Genomic DNA, 19,178 nt, shown 5'->3' with positions numbered 1-19,178 from the left:
AGGAGCAACATTTGTCTCTGTTTTACTTAGTTTTTTGGGTCTTTGCTGTGGAGGGACAGTGTGGTACTTCTGTCTATGGTGACATGTTGGCCGGAAGTCTTAGCATTTAGTCTCAACGCAACCCTAACTTTACTAAATAAAGTTGCCCAAGAAGAGCTAGCTAAAGAATCTTCTAAACCCACAAATAGTACTCTTCATATTGGACGTTCTTATCAACAACTGTGGGATGGATTCATTCAACTGGTTAACTCCCCAAGTAAGGAAGCTAAGTCAGGTCCCTTTTGCTGGGAACAATCTAACCTCACCCATATGAATAACCCAGACATCACCAGACCAATGAGATAACTTCCAATGTCTGAACCTGCACCAATCTAACAAGCTACTGATCGGTTTGCCACTGACTGGCTATAACACTTAGGTATCTATTGAATAGCCCCTAACAGCACCTTTTGGCTATATGGAACCAATCTTTGGCCCTGGCTTCCACCAGGCTAGACTGGAAGATGCACTCTGGGCCTGAGCTGGACTCAGGGACATATTTTAACTGAACTGCCTTTAACAGCTAATATACCCTTATTAAGAGTCGGAATCGATTTAACGGCAGTGGGTTGGGTTTTTTAAGAGGTCAATGGTCTTGATTAGTTTCATTTACTCGATCATTTAGTGGCAGTACACTTACCTCAGATAGGACTTGAAAATGTTATGGCACATGTAGAAATATTAATCAAATACGTACAAACGGCCCTATATGACAGTGCCTATGAGCTTCAAGAGATCAACACCTAAATAACAAGGATGAGAAAAATAGTACTCCAAAATAGAATGACCCTTGACATTCTCACTGCAGCCCAAGTACCTGTGCAAAATAAAATCTGATTGCTGTGTCTATTAGTGCCAAGATTACACTCTATGTTATTCTATGCAATGTGTAGTATCTCACCTTAACACTCCTGTTCCTTCCTTAACTGAATAATAAGTAATTGGTTTTCCTCTTGGGGTGGATGGTGGAAAAAATTGCTACTTTATTTTGAAGTCTTTATATTCTTCATCGTTTCTATTACTGTAATTATAAAATGCTGTTTTAGATTAGTTCAATGCATTTTATCCAGGCAATGCTGTACTTCAAAACCATTTGAGCCTTCAAATAAAACCATCCTGGTTCCACAGGATTTCACCAGTGATCATGTTATTTAATCACTTCCCTTTTGTCTCCCTGGATATGTTTCATCTTGACCGCTATCATTCTGTCCTGACTAAGAAATGTTTCTCAAATGTAGCCTTGTCTGTTAAGATGTTCCCCCATAAAAGCTACTTATCCTGAAGATGATAACTATTAGCTTGGCAAGGTGAAGAAAATAATTTTATTAACTAAAGCTCCTCAAGAAAACAGACAAAGTCCTTGCAGAAGAAAGGCTACTCTTTGTGGGTGATCAGCACCCCCTAGCAGAGGCTTGATGAAAAGGGGAAAATGTAAACAAAAGAGTTTCAAATTGGAGGCACCCATGTGAGACTCAAGAATGATGGGGCCAACATGCATTCCCAGAAAACAAAAGGTCAGGATGTAAATCGTCTGTTCATGGAAAGAATGTGCCAAGATGTAACCAATTTGTTCCCAGGAAAAATATGTTCACGACTGCAATCATGTATAAACGACCCGGCTGATGCCACTCACCTAGGTGGTAACTCACTCCCTCCTAGCCAACTGGCTGATCTTTACATTTCAAAGGACTTCAAGCTGAAGCTGATCTTATCAATAATTAGCCCCCACCTTTCCTTTCCTTTGTTCTTTATGTAAATAGACCACTCTGTCTGCCCCCCCTTGAAAAGTGCAGTGTTTCGTACTTTTACTTAGCACTGCCCAGCTCAAGCTGTATTACTCCTCAATAGAACTCTTTTTCTTTCACTTCTAACAGAGTATGAGATTTTCTTGTTTGACAGCTATAATTATACCTATTAAATATAATAGATTGGTTGACCTATTTCAGCCAATTAATATACATTATTTCACATCTGAGGCAACCATCCAATAGTAGATCATATCAATCAGATCAGTAAACAAGGCCTTAAAATAGGATCCAGAAAAGATCATTTTACACATAAAAAATAAAACTTGCTGAAATATTGACAAATACAAAACCCAAGCGTTTGAATTCCTTATGTTTTTACATATTCAATAAATATACATACCATGGCCTATCTCATTTTTAAATGCCCATATGCAACAAAGTATTTCTGTCAAAACTCACCATGTCACTAAGGAAGCTGACAAAAATTAGTATGAAGCACTAACCATGATATTGTGAACAATTACAATTCCATAGCTATTACATGATAAATAGAATTACAATTGTAGCATTGCAAGGTTTGTTTTTCTTTCCTTTTTCTCTTGTTTTCAAAATGCTGACAGTCAATCTCCAGAATCAAAAGCTCATAGCTTTGCAAATATGGCTTTTCCATTCATTGTCAAGTTCATTTACCCTTGTTGAGATGTAATTTGTTCTGAAAATTAGGTATCTCTATCCTAGACTCCAATATCTCCATAAGATGGAGTTCTCGTGTAAAAGATAGTTACACATGTAATCCTCAAGGGAGTAAAGAGAGGATCAAATTTAATGAGGTAAGTTATTCTATACACAGAGTGATATTCTTGTCTCCTTACTTAGATTTTTTTTTTTTACTTAGATTTATTAGCTCTCATTTAATAGTTTATTTATAGCTGCAAATGCTTGTCTTGATTTTACCTTTTCAGAATTTACAAAAATGTTAAGTCTTATTCTCAGTCAAGAAAAGTACTTAATTTAAAGCTCTCCTTATGAGCATCTGGCACTAGCCAGCAAAACAGAGGAACATTGAACAACTCATGACAAGAATACTTTAAGTAAAACAGAGTTTTTTGTTTTTTTAAAGGCAATACATAATAAAAACGTATACAATAATTCTGGTATTTAAAAAACTCTTAGAAACATTTGTAGAAAACATATGTTATTGTTTTTCAGCACCAAATCATTGAATGGATACGACATTATATACTTTAGGATCACATATACATCACTTTTGTACATACCACACTTGTTGTTGTTGTTAGGTGCCATCGAGTCAGTTCCAACTCATAGCGACCCTATGCATAACAGAACGAAACACTACCCAGTCCTGCGCCATCCTTACAATCCTTGTTATGCTTGAGCTCATTGTTGCAGCCACTGTGTCAATCCACCTCATTGAGGGTGGATTTGTTCGTTCTTTTGGCAGTCCATGGTATATTCAATATTCTTCACCAACACCACAATTCAAAGGCATCAACTCTTCTTCAGTCTTCCTTATTCATTGTCCAGCTTTCACATGCATATGATGTGATTGAAAATACCACGGCTTGGGTCAGGCGCACCTTAGGCTTCAGGGTGACATCTTTGCTCTTCAACACTTTGAAGAGGTCCTTTGCAGCAGATTTGCCCAATGAAATGCGTCTTTTGATTTCTCGACTGCTTCTTCCATGGCTGTTGATTGTGGATCCAAGCAAAATGAAATCCTTGACAACTTCAATCTTACCACACTAGGCAAATATTTTTCAGGAGTTTTTAAACAGCTAATTTTTCCCTGATATATTCTGAAATAGTAATATAATTTTCCTCTTTTTTCTGCTTTTTATAGCTTTTCCACATCACAAAAGGGGTTTTTCTTCTTTGTATTGGTGTTTTATTCTACATAATTTTTGTTTTGCCCATATGTATGTCATATGTTCCTCTTTTATAGCTTTTTTCTGAGTCAGAATCGACTCAGCAGCAACAGGTTTGATTTTTTTGGTTTTAACTCTCAAAACCTAACAGCATATAATTATGTTCTGAACTTGTTGGGAAATGTAATTAAAAACAATATCTGTTCTCAACCCAGAAAAGCTGTCCATGAAAAAATTAAATAGAAAAGTTTTATTATTAAGCATTAAACCAGAATATGATACAACACAAGCAATCTGCTAAAGAGACTGCAAAAACAGAAAGAACTCTTGCTCTTTATATAGCTAAGTGGACACAACCCATTACATACATGATTTCAAGGTGAAGTCAGGGTTTTGAACTGGTTCTGCCAGGTTTAATCATGGCCAGCAAAGCAAAACCTGAATAGACTGAATTTTTCAAATGTGGGTAAAGCAGAACAATAAGTTGAATGGGAAAAATTACAAGTCAAAGCCCTGGTAGAAATTTAATTTCTGTCTTAGAAAAACAAGGGCAGGTGCGTGTTGCAGAGCAACCAAATCTCTTGACCAGCAGAGTTGGAAACAGCAGTGCTCTGCTCAAAGATGGTGGCTAATTATCGCCACTTTGAATGTGTGTCACTCTCCACAGTCCTGACAACAACCCAATCTCCTGCATCAGGCTCCTGAAAGGGCTCACTACGCCTCTTCTGAGTCTTCCATTCCAGGGCTTCAAACTGTGATTTTTCCCATTTCGCTTAATCGTTCTGCTTCACCCAAATTTTTAAAATTCAGGTCTGTTTTGAATTTGCTTCTTTGGTCATGGCTGAACTAGTTCAAACTGGCTCAAAGCCTTGGTTAAAATCACTAATTTTCTAGTATATTTACAGCTGGAGATAGGTTTGCAATTGGGGACCTGGGTCACCTGAAGCTATGCTAATTTCCTTCTAGAAACTGGAAGGGAGGTGATGATTACCTGAAGTTACATTTTAAAAGAGATGGCTGCCAGGTTCAAGTTAACACCTTAGATTTACTTTTCAAAGAGACTAAAGAATTTACAATAGCAACTTATCTAAAGTAAATTCTGAAAGAACAGGGGAGGAGTAAAGCATCTTTCCTCATTTTCAACAGCGAGAATTAAAACCTTTTATTTTGCATTTGTATTTGTCCTTACAGCATATAATTATGTTCTGGTAAGAAATGATATGACTTTCTTTTTAAGTGAACTTGTGTTATTACATTTTTTTTTCTGTACTGCAAAAAGTCCTAGGATAGAAAGTTCAATATCTAAAGTCCTTATACCCAACAATTTTTGCAAACAGAATTTCCAAACTTTTTTTCTTTTTATTATGATAAAACTTACTTAGGTTAGTTACATTACTTTGGTATATATTATATATTGCTTCAGTAAACTTTAGAAAATTATTATATTACTTTGGTAAACTTTAGAGAATTTTCTCCTCAAAATATCTGTATTCATATTCCCTGCATAACCAAAAGAGCTTTGGTATGCACAGAAGTTCATATAGAACCATATTCTTGTTTCCCATTATCACCAGGAACCATATTAACTGATTCGAAAACTGTAAACTATATACATTGCTTACAATATTATATCTCCAGTTCCCATCTGATCTCTGGCCATGTAAAGGTGATATTCAAAATTCAAAAGTTACTTTCTGAAGTCCCTAGTTGCGTGATGAGAGAAGAACTGAACTCCAAACCTTTCATTCTATCATTAAGTGACATTTATCATCAAACATTCCAATCCTTTTCTCTTCACCCCTCAGAAATACCCGTTTATAATTTCAAACATTTTAGTTGAAATGCATACACAGAGAGAGAGAAATATAAATTAAAAGCAGAAAATAGATAAGAAAAATTATATGAAATCTTCATTCTTTAATTCAGAGAATTTTTTTTATTATCCTGAAAGGGGCTGATCTTGAATGTCACTTTAAGTTCCTGTTGAGCAGGAATGTCATTTATACCTATGTTTAAAATGGGAATGTTAAAATGGAAATATCGATGAAATATTGACCTTTCTGTGAATGTTGATGCTATGAGATACTTTGTTACAGTTTTACTGACCTAAGAGTCTGAACTCTTAATAGAACTTTACTCATCTCCTATATGTTTTATTTATATATAGCATGGCAATGCAGGATTAAAAAAAAAAGTAATAGTCCTGAGATGTAATATCATAGTACTAAATCCACCATGTTATCACAAATGTGCTCTGAAGCTACACCCGTCTTCCTAATAGAAGCTATTAGAATCCCTATACTAACTTTCTCTGGCTGGTCTTATGCAACTGGAATCTCTCTAAATGGTATAAAGATTTTGTTAAGGCAAAAGACTGGAGGCATCTCACTACAATCATGGAAGCTGATAATGAAAATGGACCCCTCAACTTGCAGTATAATTCAACCTTACACTCATAGAAGGAACTCTTAAATAATCAGAAAGCTGGGGATCATATAGAGTCGAAATTTCAATGCAGTACTAGATGTTTCTCATATCAAAAGACCATTAAAAGAGCTGTATGTACATAATTTACTTTATAGTTGGATACTTACAGATTTGACTAAATTGGAAGATTTAAAAAAATGAAAACATTTTATCGATATGATTTGCTGGATCATGTCTGTGATCAAGTTATATAACAGAAACACTGGAGAACAATTCCAACCAAACAGTGACATAAGTAATCATTATAAGAACAATAATCACATCTATTTTTTTTTTTATCAGTGAATACCACGAACCAGTTAGAGTATGAAACCCTTTAAATGAACTAATCACATTTAATCTTCACAATAACACTATGAGGTAGAGAACAGTTCTTCTTTTACCGATGAGGAAATTGAGACTTAGAGAAGTTAAACAAGTTTCACGTCTAGGTAGTGCTGACCAGAATTCACATAGAAGTGTATTATCTCCAAAGTCTGCACCATTATCCACTATGCTTTTCTAGTGTCAGGACATGAAATCAACCTGAGTATTCAAAACTCAATATCTGCCTACTCATACATGAAACCTAACCTTGATCCTATGTCTTTAGAGGTATCAAAACATGGGGGGAAAGTCACAATGCAAACTGGAAAGATTTATCACTAGACTAAGAGACACTGGTTTTCTAGGACATATACATACAGTGTACAGTGACCAAATGCATGGAATATTGAATAAATTAATGCACCAAAGGCAAATTTATATCCTGTGCTTTCAGGGACAAAGTGGCACAGTGAAAATATCACCATATTCAGTCAAACAAGTCAATGTTCTCTCAGCTCCATTATTTACCCGCTGGGAGATCTTAGGCACAAACTTAAACTCTATTTGCCACCATGTCTTTATGGAGTAATAAAACTTAGTTCAGGTTTGCAGCGAGGATTAAGTCACATAATGTGCATAAGTGGCTGACACTCAGAAAGTGCTTTTAGAGTATTATTATTTTGGCAAATGACTTTCAAAAATAAATAGACTGGCAAATTTTTATTTTTAAAATTAAATATCAAACATATAGATCAATGAAATAGAATTGAGAGTCCAGAAATAAGCCCATACATCTATGGTCAATTGATTTTTGACAGGGTACAAAGACCATTCAATGAGAAAAGAATAGTCTTTTTAACAAATGGTGCTGGGACAACTGGATATTCACATACGAAAGAATGAATGTGGGCCCCTACCTAACACCATATACAAAAAATTAATTCAAAATGACCCAAAGAGCTAAATGTAAGAATTAAAACTATAAAACTCTTAGAAGAAAACTTAGGGGTAAATTTTCATAACCTTGGATTTGGTAATGAATTCTTAGGTATGATGCCAAAAGCACAAGCAGCAACAACAATAAAACGAGATAAATTGGACTTCATCAAAATTAAAGATTTTTGTGCTCCAAAGAACCACTACTAACCAAGTAAAAAGAAAATCCACAGAATGGAGGAAAATATTCATAAAACATATATCTATTAAGGGACTTCAATCTGGAATATAAAAAGAACTCTTACAACTCAATTATAAAAAGATGAATAACCCAATTTAAAAACGAACAGTAGCAAAAGAACTGAAAGCAGGGACTCAGATACTTATACACCAATGTTCACTGCAGCATTATTCACTATAGCCAAAAGGTGGAAACAACCCAAGTGTCCATCAACAGACGAATGGATAAACAAAATGCTGTACCTACATACAATGAAATATTATTATCTATAAAAAGTAATGAAGTTCTGACACATGCTACCACACAGATGAGCCTTGAAAACATTATGCTAAGTGAAATATGCTAGACACAAAAGAATAAATATTGTATGACCCCACTTATATGAAATATCTACAATAGGCAAATGCAAAGAGACAGAAGGTAGGTTAGCGGTTACCAGGGGCTGGGGGAAAAAGGTGATGGGCAGTTACTGCTTAAAAGGCAGAGTTTCTGTCTGGGAAGATGAAAAAGTTTGGGAAATAGACAGTGGTAATGGTTGCACAACATTGTGAATATAATTAATGTCATTGAACTATACACTTAAAAATGGTTAAAATAGTAAATTTTATGTTATATATATTTTGTCACATAAAATATTTTTAGGAAAACAGATTACCCAACAGAAAAAAAAAGAAAAAAACAGGCAAAAGACAACAAGAGGTAATAACACGAGGAGAATCAAATCAACATTTATAGAAAATAGTTCCAGCATCAGTCATAACTAAAGACATAAATCAAAACAACAATAAGAGACAATTTTTACTTATTATATTCCAAACCAAAACCTGTTGCTGTAGAGTCGATTCTGACTCATAGCGACCCTACAGGACAGAGTAGAACTGCCCCAAATGGTTTCCAAGGAGCACCTGGTGGATTCAAACTGCTGACCTTTTGGTTAGCAGCTGTAGCTCTTAACCACTATGCTGCCAGGGTTTCCTACTTATTATATTAGCAAATATTAAAAAGTTGGACTTAAAAATGGGCATAGAATCTTAATAGATATTTCTCCAAAGAAGATATACAAACAACTAATAAGTACATGAAAAGATGTTCAACATCACTAGTCATTAGAGAAACTACAATCAGATACACTTTACACCCACTAGCATGGCTCTATAATCAAAAAGTCAGATAATAGCAAGTGTTGATAAGTATGTGGAGAAGCTGGAACTTCATACGCTGCTGCTGGAAATGTAAAATGATGCAATCACTTTGAAAAATGATCTTCAGTTCCTCAAAAAAATTAGAGTTATCATTTGACCCAGGAATTCCATGCCTAGAATACTTCCAGCATATCCAAGAGAAACGAAAACATGTATCCATACAAAAACTTGCACATGAGTGTTCATAACAACATTGTTCATAATAACCAAAAGGTGGAAACAATACAAATGTCCATCAACTGATGAATGGATAAACAAAATGTGGTACATTGCATTAGAATATTTTCTGGTCACAAAACGGAATGAAAACCAAAAAAAAAAAAAAAAACTCAAACCCAACTGCTGTTGAGTCAATTCCAACTCCTGGTGACCCCATAGGATTTCCAAGGCTTTAAATCTTTACAGAAGCAGACTGCCCCATCTTTCTCCTGTGCAGTCACTGGTGGTTTTGAACAATCAGTTCAAAAAAAAAAAAAAAAAAAAGGAATGAAGTACTGATAAACGCTTTAACAGATGAACCTTGAAAACATTATGCTAAGTGAAAAAAGCCAGTCACAAAACACCATATATTGTACAATTGTATAGTTTCACTTATACGAAATGTCCAATATAGGCAAAGCTATAGAGTCAAAGAATAGACTACTGGTTGCCTAGAATTGGGCACTTACTGTTAAAGGTCAAAGACTACAGCCTTCAATATGGATTACACCTTAACATAAAGAAAACAAAAATCCTCACAGCTGGGCCAATAAGCAACAGCATGATAAACGGAGAAAATATTGAAGTCATCAAGTGTCATGGATTGAATTATGTCCCCCAAAAAATGTGTGTATCAACTTGGTTAGGCCATGATTTCCAGTATTGTGTGGTTGTCCTCCATTTTGTGATTGTAATTTTATGTTGAGAGGATTAGGGTGAGATTGTAACACCACCCTTACTCAGATCACCTCCCTGATCCAAGGTAAAGGGAGTTTCCCTAGGGTGTGGCCTACACTACCTTTTCTTTCTCAAGAGATAAAGGGAAAGGGAAGCAAGCAGAGAGTTGGGGACCTCATACCACCAAGAAAGCTGCACCAGGAGCAGAGTGCATCCTCTGGACACAGGGTCCCTGTGCCTGAGAAGCTCTTTGACCATGGGAAGATTGAGGACAAGGACCTTCCTCCAGAGCCAACAGAGAGAAAAAGCCTTCCCCTGGAGCTGACGCCCTGAATTTGGACTTGTAACCTACTAGACTGTGAGAAAATAAACTTCTCTTTGTTAAAGCCATCCATTTGTAACATTTCTGTTACGGCAGCACTAGATGACTAAGACATCAAGGATTTCATTTTACTTGGCTCCACAATTAACACTCATGGAAGCAGCAGTCAAGAAATCAAACAACACATTGCATTGGACAAATCTGCTGCAAAAGACATCTTTAAAGTGTTAAAAAAAAAAAAAGCAAAGATGTCATTTTGAGGACAACCATATGTACAACAGAATGAAACACTGTCCGGTCCTGTGCCATTCTCACAATCATGATTATGCTTAAGCCCATTGTTGCAGCCACTGTGTCAATCCATCTTGTTGAGGGTCTTTCTCTTTCTCACTGACCCTCTACTTTACCAATCATGATGTTTTAAGCATATATTTTCTTATTCATGACACTTTAGAATCTATCTTGTGTCCACAAGTATATATTGCCAAACTGGCTTCTCTCTTGTATCCTCTCTTAACTACCTATCTATAAAAAAAAAAACCCTATAGGACAGAGTAGAACTGCCCCATAGAGTTTCCAAGGAGCGCCTGGAGGATTAGAACTGCTGACCATTTGGTTAGCAGCTGTAGCACTTAACCACTACGCCACCTATAAGTGGTTACTAATTCTAAATATGATGAAGGAAAATATTACCCTGTCTTGTCACCTGTGAGTTCACACAACACAAATACACAGAGTTACAAACTAAGGTAGCTGCCAAGATATATTGAAGATAGACAAGAGGAAATCGTGAAAGAAAATGTGCTAAAGTATAGTTTCAGAGAGCATTTCAGTTTATCTGCAGAGCATGTAACACCGAACACTTAAGGAAAAAGGAAGAAAATAATAAACCCAAGTATTTGTATTTGTACTGAGTTTGAGGTTGAAGAAAACAAAAATAATGTCTGAAAAAGAGCTATAAAGCAATTATTTAGACCATGAAAATTTATGCTGAGAAGGTTATGATGTTTTACCTGGTCTGTGTGATTTTCTCTGATAAGTCTAAGAAGGCTCTGTCCACAGAATAGGGCTTGCATAGTATATACACTCAGTAAATATTTGTTTATGAACAAATAAATCATTAAAATACTACATTTATATGTTAATAATCCACTAGTCAAAGTTTTATTTGGATAGTTTAAGATTTGTTTCCATCTTCTGAGGAATCTGTTTATTGCTATATCTAAACACCATTGCCAAAAAATCTTTTTGAATCAGGACTAATAGGTATACAATTATTTTCATTTAATATTGCTAGGATTTAAATTTTGCTTAAGGGTTTATAAACGTTAGCATTTATTCTGTTCTGACAAGTATCATTAATTGTGACTAATACTGACCTTTCAAATTGGGACTTTGTAAATAAGACATTTTTAGTCATTTTTATTTCTTCCTAAAATGGGTCATGCTCCTTATGTTTTTTTCTAGTTGATCAGGATAAAAAACATGAACACTAACTTTTTTTGCACACTGTTTTTCAAAAGAAGACTTTAAAGCCTAAAATTGCTGTTAATTTTCCAAACCACTAGGAAAGAAAAGCATGTATTCACATACTGTATTCAGCACTAGAGAAAGGAAAGAAAGAGAGAGAATACCTAGACTTTTAAGTCAGGGTATTAAATGATTGTGAGTTATCTGACAATCATCGAATACAAAAATTTACAAGTAAAATTCAATGATTGAGATAATAATACAAGATTCGATATTTTATTAAAACCAAATTTATCCTAAACTGGTCCTTTTTTCCTTCATATCTTCCTTTTACTCTCAGTACTGAATTCTACTCTTCAACCCTTTTTCCTCTTTGTCTATAACTAATTTCTCTGTTATTCATCATCACAAAATCCAAAATGACAAAAAGTAGAGACTGGGTCCTAACCATTTCAGATCACTTATCTTCACTTAAATATCTCTTTCAGTTAAAGTATTTTTATCAGCATGATGTTTTCTAAATATAAAGATAAATATTACATTGATTTAACTCAATTTAACTGGAGAGCCGCTAGTTAGTCTACAAAGAAAAGAGAACACAATTTCCTCTATGCACAGCTGTTTCTGTAGTATTTCTTAAATGGTTAAGAAGTTAGAAGAGCCATGTAAAATATTCTTCTTCATGCAAAGAAAATAGAAGAATTAGAGTTGGTCAAGCAGGGGAGATTTTTCTAGGCATGATACCAACACAGAAACCATAAAGGTAAACAGTGATAGATGAGATTTCCCAAAGATTTAAAATTGCAAAGCAGAAAAAATAAATTAACTAATAAGATCAAAAGGAAATGTCCAGTGCTCTGTCTTACAATATTAATGAGTACATAATCTGGTACAATTTTTCTGGGGTACTCTGGTTATATTAATATAGTTATAGATTCAGATACAGATTCAAAGATAGATACTGATACAGACAATGGCACAGACATAGATATAGATATTTAAACTATGCTTATCCTGTGTCCCCAGAAATTCCGCTTGCAGGAATGTATATTAAGGAAATAAAAGGACTAGTGAAATGGCCAACAAGCACATAAAAAGATGTTCAACGTCATTAGCCATTAGAGACATGCAAATGAAAACCACAATGACATACTACTTCACTCTCACTAGGATGGCTAAGATCAAAAAAAAAAAATGGAAAATAGCAAATGATAGGGAAGATATGGAGAAATTGAAAACCTTATACATTGCTGATGGGAATGCAAAATGGTAGAGCATCTCTAGAAAAGAGTTTGGTGGTTCCTAAAAAAGTTAAACATAGTACTACTATATAACTCAGCAATTCCATTCCAGGTATATGCCTAAGAGACTCGAAAGCAGGAACACAAGCAAATACATGTACACTAATGTTCACTACAGCAGTGTTCAAAATAGCCAAAAGGTAAAAACAACCAAGAAGTCTATCAACAGATGAATGGATATACAAGATGTGGTAAATACATATAATGGTACTACTCAGCCATAAAGTAAAATGAAGTTCTAGCACATGCTACAACATGACTGAACCTTGAAAACCTTATGTTAAGTGAAATAAGTCAATCATGAAGGGACAAATATTGTATTATCTCACTTACATGAAATAATAAGAATAGACAAATATATAGAGACCAAAGTTTATTAGTGATTACCGAGGGTGGGAGGAAGGGAGGGAGGAGGAGCCATTGTTTAGGAAAAAATATTATAAATGATGGTTTCACAACATGATTAATGGAATTGATATCATTAAATTGTATACCTGAAAAATGTTGAATTGGCAAATGTTGTGTTATATATATTTTTGCAACAATTAAAAAGAAGACTAGTGAGAACAAATACACTAATAAAAGAAGAAATTATATCAGGAAGAATTAAGATAACCTAAATATCAATGAAGGAGGGTAAGTTAAATAAACACTGAAAATTTATACCTGCATTGGACGATAATGCAATCATTTAAGATACTGATGTAGTTTTGTGTTTTTTACATTTATATTATATTGTTACATTTTTAAAATTCTAAAACAGTGGGTGTAAATTGTTTCATTTCCCTTTTCTTTGTAAAAAGATATTTATATGTTTGTAAATGTGACACAAATGCAATGAAAATAATCTAGAAGGATAAATATCAAGATGTAAATAATGGCTATCCCTGATTTCAGGGATGATCAGTGACTTTTTTACTTATACTTTTTGGCAAACCTTATATTTTTAAAGAAAAAAAATAAATTTCCCACTGGGAAAAAAATAAAACATAAGCAAGTAAAGTCAATGCTTTTAAAAGTGAAATTATATTAGATGATATACGTAATTGCTTTTCTAGTTGTATTTTAAAATAACCGGCTATATGCTGTCTACAAGTGGAAAATCTAACTTAACAATAATAAAATTTAAAAGTAAAAGAATGGAAATACATAGCAAAAAAAAAAAAAACAACCAAAAGAAGGCTGGTATATCCATACTAAAAATTAGATTAAATAAAGTTTAAGACAAAAATTCTAGGAATAAAGATGGTCACTAAATATTGATAATAGTTTTAAATCATGAGAAAAATGAAATAATTCTAAACTTATATTTACATGAAAATTATACTTCAAAGCTATAAAAGAAATATTGAGAGTTCTGTAAGAACAAATTAACAAATCCATTATTATAGTGGGAGATTTTAACCCATCTCTGTCAATAATTCATACAGCAAGCAAACCGACAGAACAACTAAAAATCTTGATTAAATTAACATATATAGAGCACTGTACCCAAGACCTGGAGACAAGATAGTCTTTTCAATCACACATGGAATATTTATAAAAACTAACTACATAAGAAACCATTGAGTAGGTATGAACAAGTTTCCAGGAATTAATATAAACCATATTTTAACACAATAAAATAAACTTAGAAATTAATAATTGAACTTTTCTTCATAATTCATGCATCAATGAAGAAATTATCATGGAAACTAGAATATTTCATGTCAGTCTCATTGTGAAATTCTACTATTCTTTTTTTAACAGATGAGGAAACAAGCTCAGTAAAGTTAGGAAGTCACTAACACAAGGTGATAAACATAGAAAAGGAAGGAGCCAGGAATGGAATTAGCCCCAAACTTCCTCTGACCTAATTTTTGGATTGATAAATTTCTCTATTTTAGTCATAACTTTTTCTACCAAAACCCCAAGATTGCCCTTTTAATAACAACCAAACCAAACCCATTGTCGTTGAGTCGATTCCGACTCATAACGACCCTGTAGGTCAGAGTAGAACTGCCTCTTAGGGTTTCCAGGCAGCAGCTGGTGGATTCCAGCTGCGTCCTTTTGGATAGCAGCTGAGCTCTTAACCACTATGCCATCAAGGCTCCCTGAATAACCATAACCCAGCCCCACCCAGTGCCGTTGAGTCGATTCCGACTAATAGCGACCCTGTACTACAGAGTAGAACTGCCCCATAGAGTTTCCAAAGAACCACCAAAAAGTCATTGTCGTATCCCTTTCTTTTTTCTCAGTTCCCCTTCCCCTGTCCCGCAAGAGTTTTCAATACCCAATTGGATAAAAACTTCCACTATAAGATGTGGATGTAGGAAAGTAGGATACATTGGATAAAAATTTCCACTATAAGATGTGGAGGTAGGAAAGTAGGATCCATAGAACTAATTAAAAGACTCAAGGCAAATTAATAGGGGAGAAAGCTTGAGGGCAGTTAATTAATGCAATCCTCTTACTTTACATATGAAGAGTGTAAGGGGAATTAAAGTGATGTGTTTAAACTAGTCTCTATATCTCTTGGATCCTATATAAAGATTTGTCATTAGATTGTTTTATAATCTTAATTATAAAAAATTTTTTCACTTAAAGTACAATTATTTAAGTACATAAAGCAAATAGATTTAGGAGTTTGTTTTTTTGTTTTTTTAATGATAGAACTAATGGCGCACTTCAATTAGGGGTCTGTTATTGTTCATTAAAAGAGCCCTGCTGGGAAAGTGTTTAAAGCGCTTGGCTGCTAACTAAAAGGTCAGTGGTTCAAATCCACCAGCCACGCCAGGAGAGAAAGATGTGCCAGTCTGCTTCCATAAAGACTGTAGCCTTGGAAACCCTATGGGGCAGTTCTACTCTGTCCCATAAGGTCACTGTGAGTTAGAATCAACTCTGCCAGTGGGTTCGGGCTTTTGGTTTATTGTTCATTAAGCTATGTCAAAAGGCCAGGCACATGCACCATTGCTTGACTCCCTTTGAATCTAGCTCTCTGCAGAAAGGATGTAGCAAAGGGTAGAAATTACTTACGATGAAATAATTTGGTTCAATTATATGCATATCATGTAGACACAGCATCAAAATTTGCTGTAAGTAAAGAGATATAACTGAGACAATTCACCCTATTTGAACAAGGTATAAAAACCTAGATCTAGGTACAGACTGCCTGTGGGGGAAAACAGGGAATGGGAAGAAAAAGAAAAACCTAAATCAGCCCATTTCACACCTCAGAAAGCAGGGTAGTCATTCTTGTGGATTTTTTTATTTTGCCAATTCTTCATCATTGCACACTTCCTTCCTGAGGTAGCTAAGCTCAGGTATGGGTTTCAGTCCTCCACTGCCAACTGGGAGTTTTGCTTGCAGGGCAATAAGTGATTTCACTCTTCTTTGCACGGAGTTTCATCACAACCTTCCTCACAGGCCCTACCAGCATTTGTGCTTTACAATCAGACTGGAAAGGAGCCCTGATGGCACAACGGTTAAACCCTCAGCTGTTAACCAAAAGGTCGACAGTTCAAACCCACTAGCAGCTCCAAGGGAGAAGGACCTGACAATCTGCTCCTGTAAAGATTACAGTCTAGAAAACCCTATGGGGGCAGTTCTACTCTGTCCTATAAGGTTGCTGTGAGTTGGAATCAACTAAACGGCACACAACAAACAGACTGGAAGATTCTTGAGGATAGAGACAATGCCTGTCTTGTTCAGGACTGCTGTTATTCTTTACCAATATTTGTAGAGAAACTGACATCTCGAAACATGTATACATGCAAATCTATGATGGAAACGGGAAGGATTTTTATCCCCACCTCATTCAGGTATGGGCTGAGAGAGGCTCTAAAGTGTGTCAGGTGGAGTGATGGCTAACAAGGAGAAGAATCAGGACAAGAACACAATTGTCCCCACCTCACTCCCCCACACCCCCACCTGGATTCACTTTTCACCTCTCCTGAGGCCAGGCATAGCTGCATGTACCAATACAGAAAAATAGGTGCTGTTTGTACTAATAAAATGTTACAGAAAACTAAAGGAAACTATTTGTTAGGAAAAGAAATTATGCTTCTTTGATCTTTTTTCTAAATGACTTCTGGATTTAAATTACTGAAATATGTGGCCTGATTTAAAATTTTTTTTTAATAATTTTTATTGTGCTTTAAGTGAAAGTTTACAAATCAAGTCAGTCTGTCACATATAAGCTTATATACACCTTACTACACACTCCCATTCACTCTCCCCCTAATGAGTCAGCCCGCTTCCTTCCTCCAGTCTCTCCTTTCGTGACTGTTTTGTCATTTTCTAACCCTCTCTACCCTCCCATCTCCCCTCCTGACAGGAGATGCCAACACAGTCTCAAGTATTCACCTGATACAAGTAGCTCACTCTTCATCACCATCTCTCTCCAACCCATTGTCCTGTCCCTTCCATGTCTGATGAGTTGTCTTCGGGAATGGTTCCTGTCCTGGGTCAACAGAAGGTTTGGGGACCATAACTGCCGGGATTCTTCCAGTCTCAGTCAGACCATGAAGTCTGGTCTTTTTATGAGAATTTGGGGTCTGCATCCCACTGTTCTCCTGCTCCCTCAGGGGTTCTCTGTTGTGCTCCCTGTCAGGGCAGTCATTGGTTGTGGCTGGGCACCATCTAGTTCTTCTGGTCTCAGGATGATGTAAGTTTCTAGTTTATGTGGCCCTTTCTGTCTCTTGGGCTCATAGTTATCGTGTGTCCTTGGTGTTCTTCATTCTCCTTTGATCCAGGTGTGTTGAGACCAATTGATGCATCTTAGATGGCCGCTTGTTAGCATTTAAGACCCCAGACGCCACGCTTCGAAGTGGGATGCAGAATGTTTTCATAATAGAGTTTATTATGCCAATTGACTTAGAAGTCCCCTTAAGCCACAATCCCCAAACCCCCGCCCTTGCTCCGCTGACCTTCGAGGCATTGAGTTTATCCCCGAAACTTCTTTGCTTTTGGTCCAGTCCGGCTGAGCTGACCTTCCCTGTATTGAGTACTGTCCTTCCCTTCACCTAAAGTAGTTCTCATCTACTAACTCATCAGTAAATAACACTCTCCCACCCTCCCTCCCTCCCTCCCCCCTCTATTACCCACAAAAGAATGTGTTCTTCTCAGTTTATACTATTTCTCAAGATCTTAGAACAGTGGTCTTATACACTATTTGTCCTTTTGCATCTGACTAATATCACTCAGCATAATGCCTTCCAGGTTCCTCCATGTTATGAAATGTTTCACAGATTCGTCACTGTTCTATATCGATGCGTAGTATTCCATTGTGTGAACGTACCATAATTTATTTAACCATTCGTCTATTGATGGACACCTTGGTTGCTTCCACCTTTTTGCTATTGTAAACAGTGCTGCAATAAACATGGGTGTGCATATATCTGTTCACGTAAAGGCTCTTATTTCTCTAGGGTATATACCGAGGAGTGGGATTTCTGGGTTGTATGGTAGTTCTATTTCTAACTGTTTAAGAAAACGCCAGATAGATTTCCAAAGTGGTTGTACCATTTTACATTCCCACCAGCAGTGTATAAGAGTTCCAATCTCTCCGCAGCCCCTCCAACATTTATTATTTTGTTTTTTGGGTTAATGCCAGCCCTGTTGGAGTGAGATGGAATCTCATCGTAGTTTTAATTTGCATTTCTCTAATGGCTAATGATCGAGAGCATTTTCTCACGTATCTGTTACCCGCCTGAATATCTTCTTTAGTGAAGTGCGTGTTCATATCCTTTGCCCACTTTTTGATTGGATTGTTTGTCTTTTTGTGGTTGAGTTTTAACAGGATCATATAGATTTTAGAGATCAGGCGCTGGTCGGAGATGTCATAGCTAAAAATTTTTTCCCAATCTGTACGTGGTCTTTCTACTCTTTTGGTGAAGTCTTTAGATGAGCACAGGTGTTTGATTTTTAGGAGCTCCCAGTTAACTGGCTTCTCTTCGTCATTTTTAGTGATGATTTGTATTCTGTTTATGCCTTGTATTAGGGCTCCTAACATTGTCCCTATTTTTTCTTCCATGATCTTTATCGTTTTAGTCTTTACGTTTAGGTCTTTGATCCACTTGGAGTTAGTTTTTGTGCATGGTGTGAGGTATGGGTTCTGTTTCATTTTTTTGCAAATGGATATCCAGTTATGCCAGCACCATTTGTTAAAAAGACTATCTTTTCCCCAGTTAACTGACACTAGTCCTTTGTCAAATATCAGCTGCTCATATGTGGATGGATTTATATCTGGGTTCTCAATTCTGTTCCATTGGTCTATGTGCCTGTTGTTGTACCAATGCCAGGCTGTTTTGACTACTAGGGCTGTATAATATGTTCTAAAATCAGGTAGAGTGAGGCCTCCCACTTTCTTCTTCTTTTTCAGTAA

The sequence above is a fragment of the Elephas maximus genome, chromosome 6, assembly GCF_024166365.1.
Source record: "Elephas maximus indicus isolate mEleMax1 chromosome 6, mEleMax1 primary haplotype, whole genome shotgun sequence".
Classification (NCBI taxonomy): Eukaryota; Metazoa; Chordata; class Mammalia; order Proboscidea; family Elephantidae; genus Elephas; species Elephas maximus.
Note: the sequence above shows the minus strand (reverse complement) of the source record.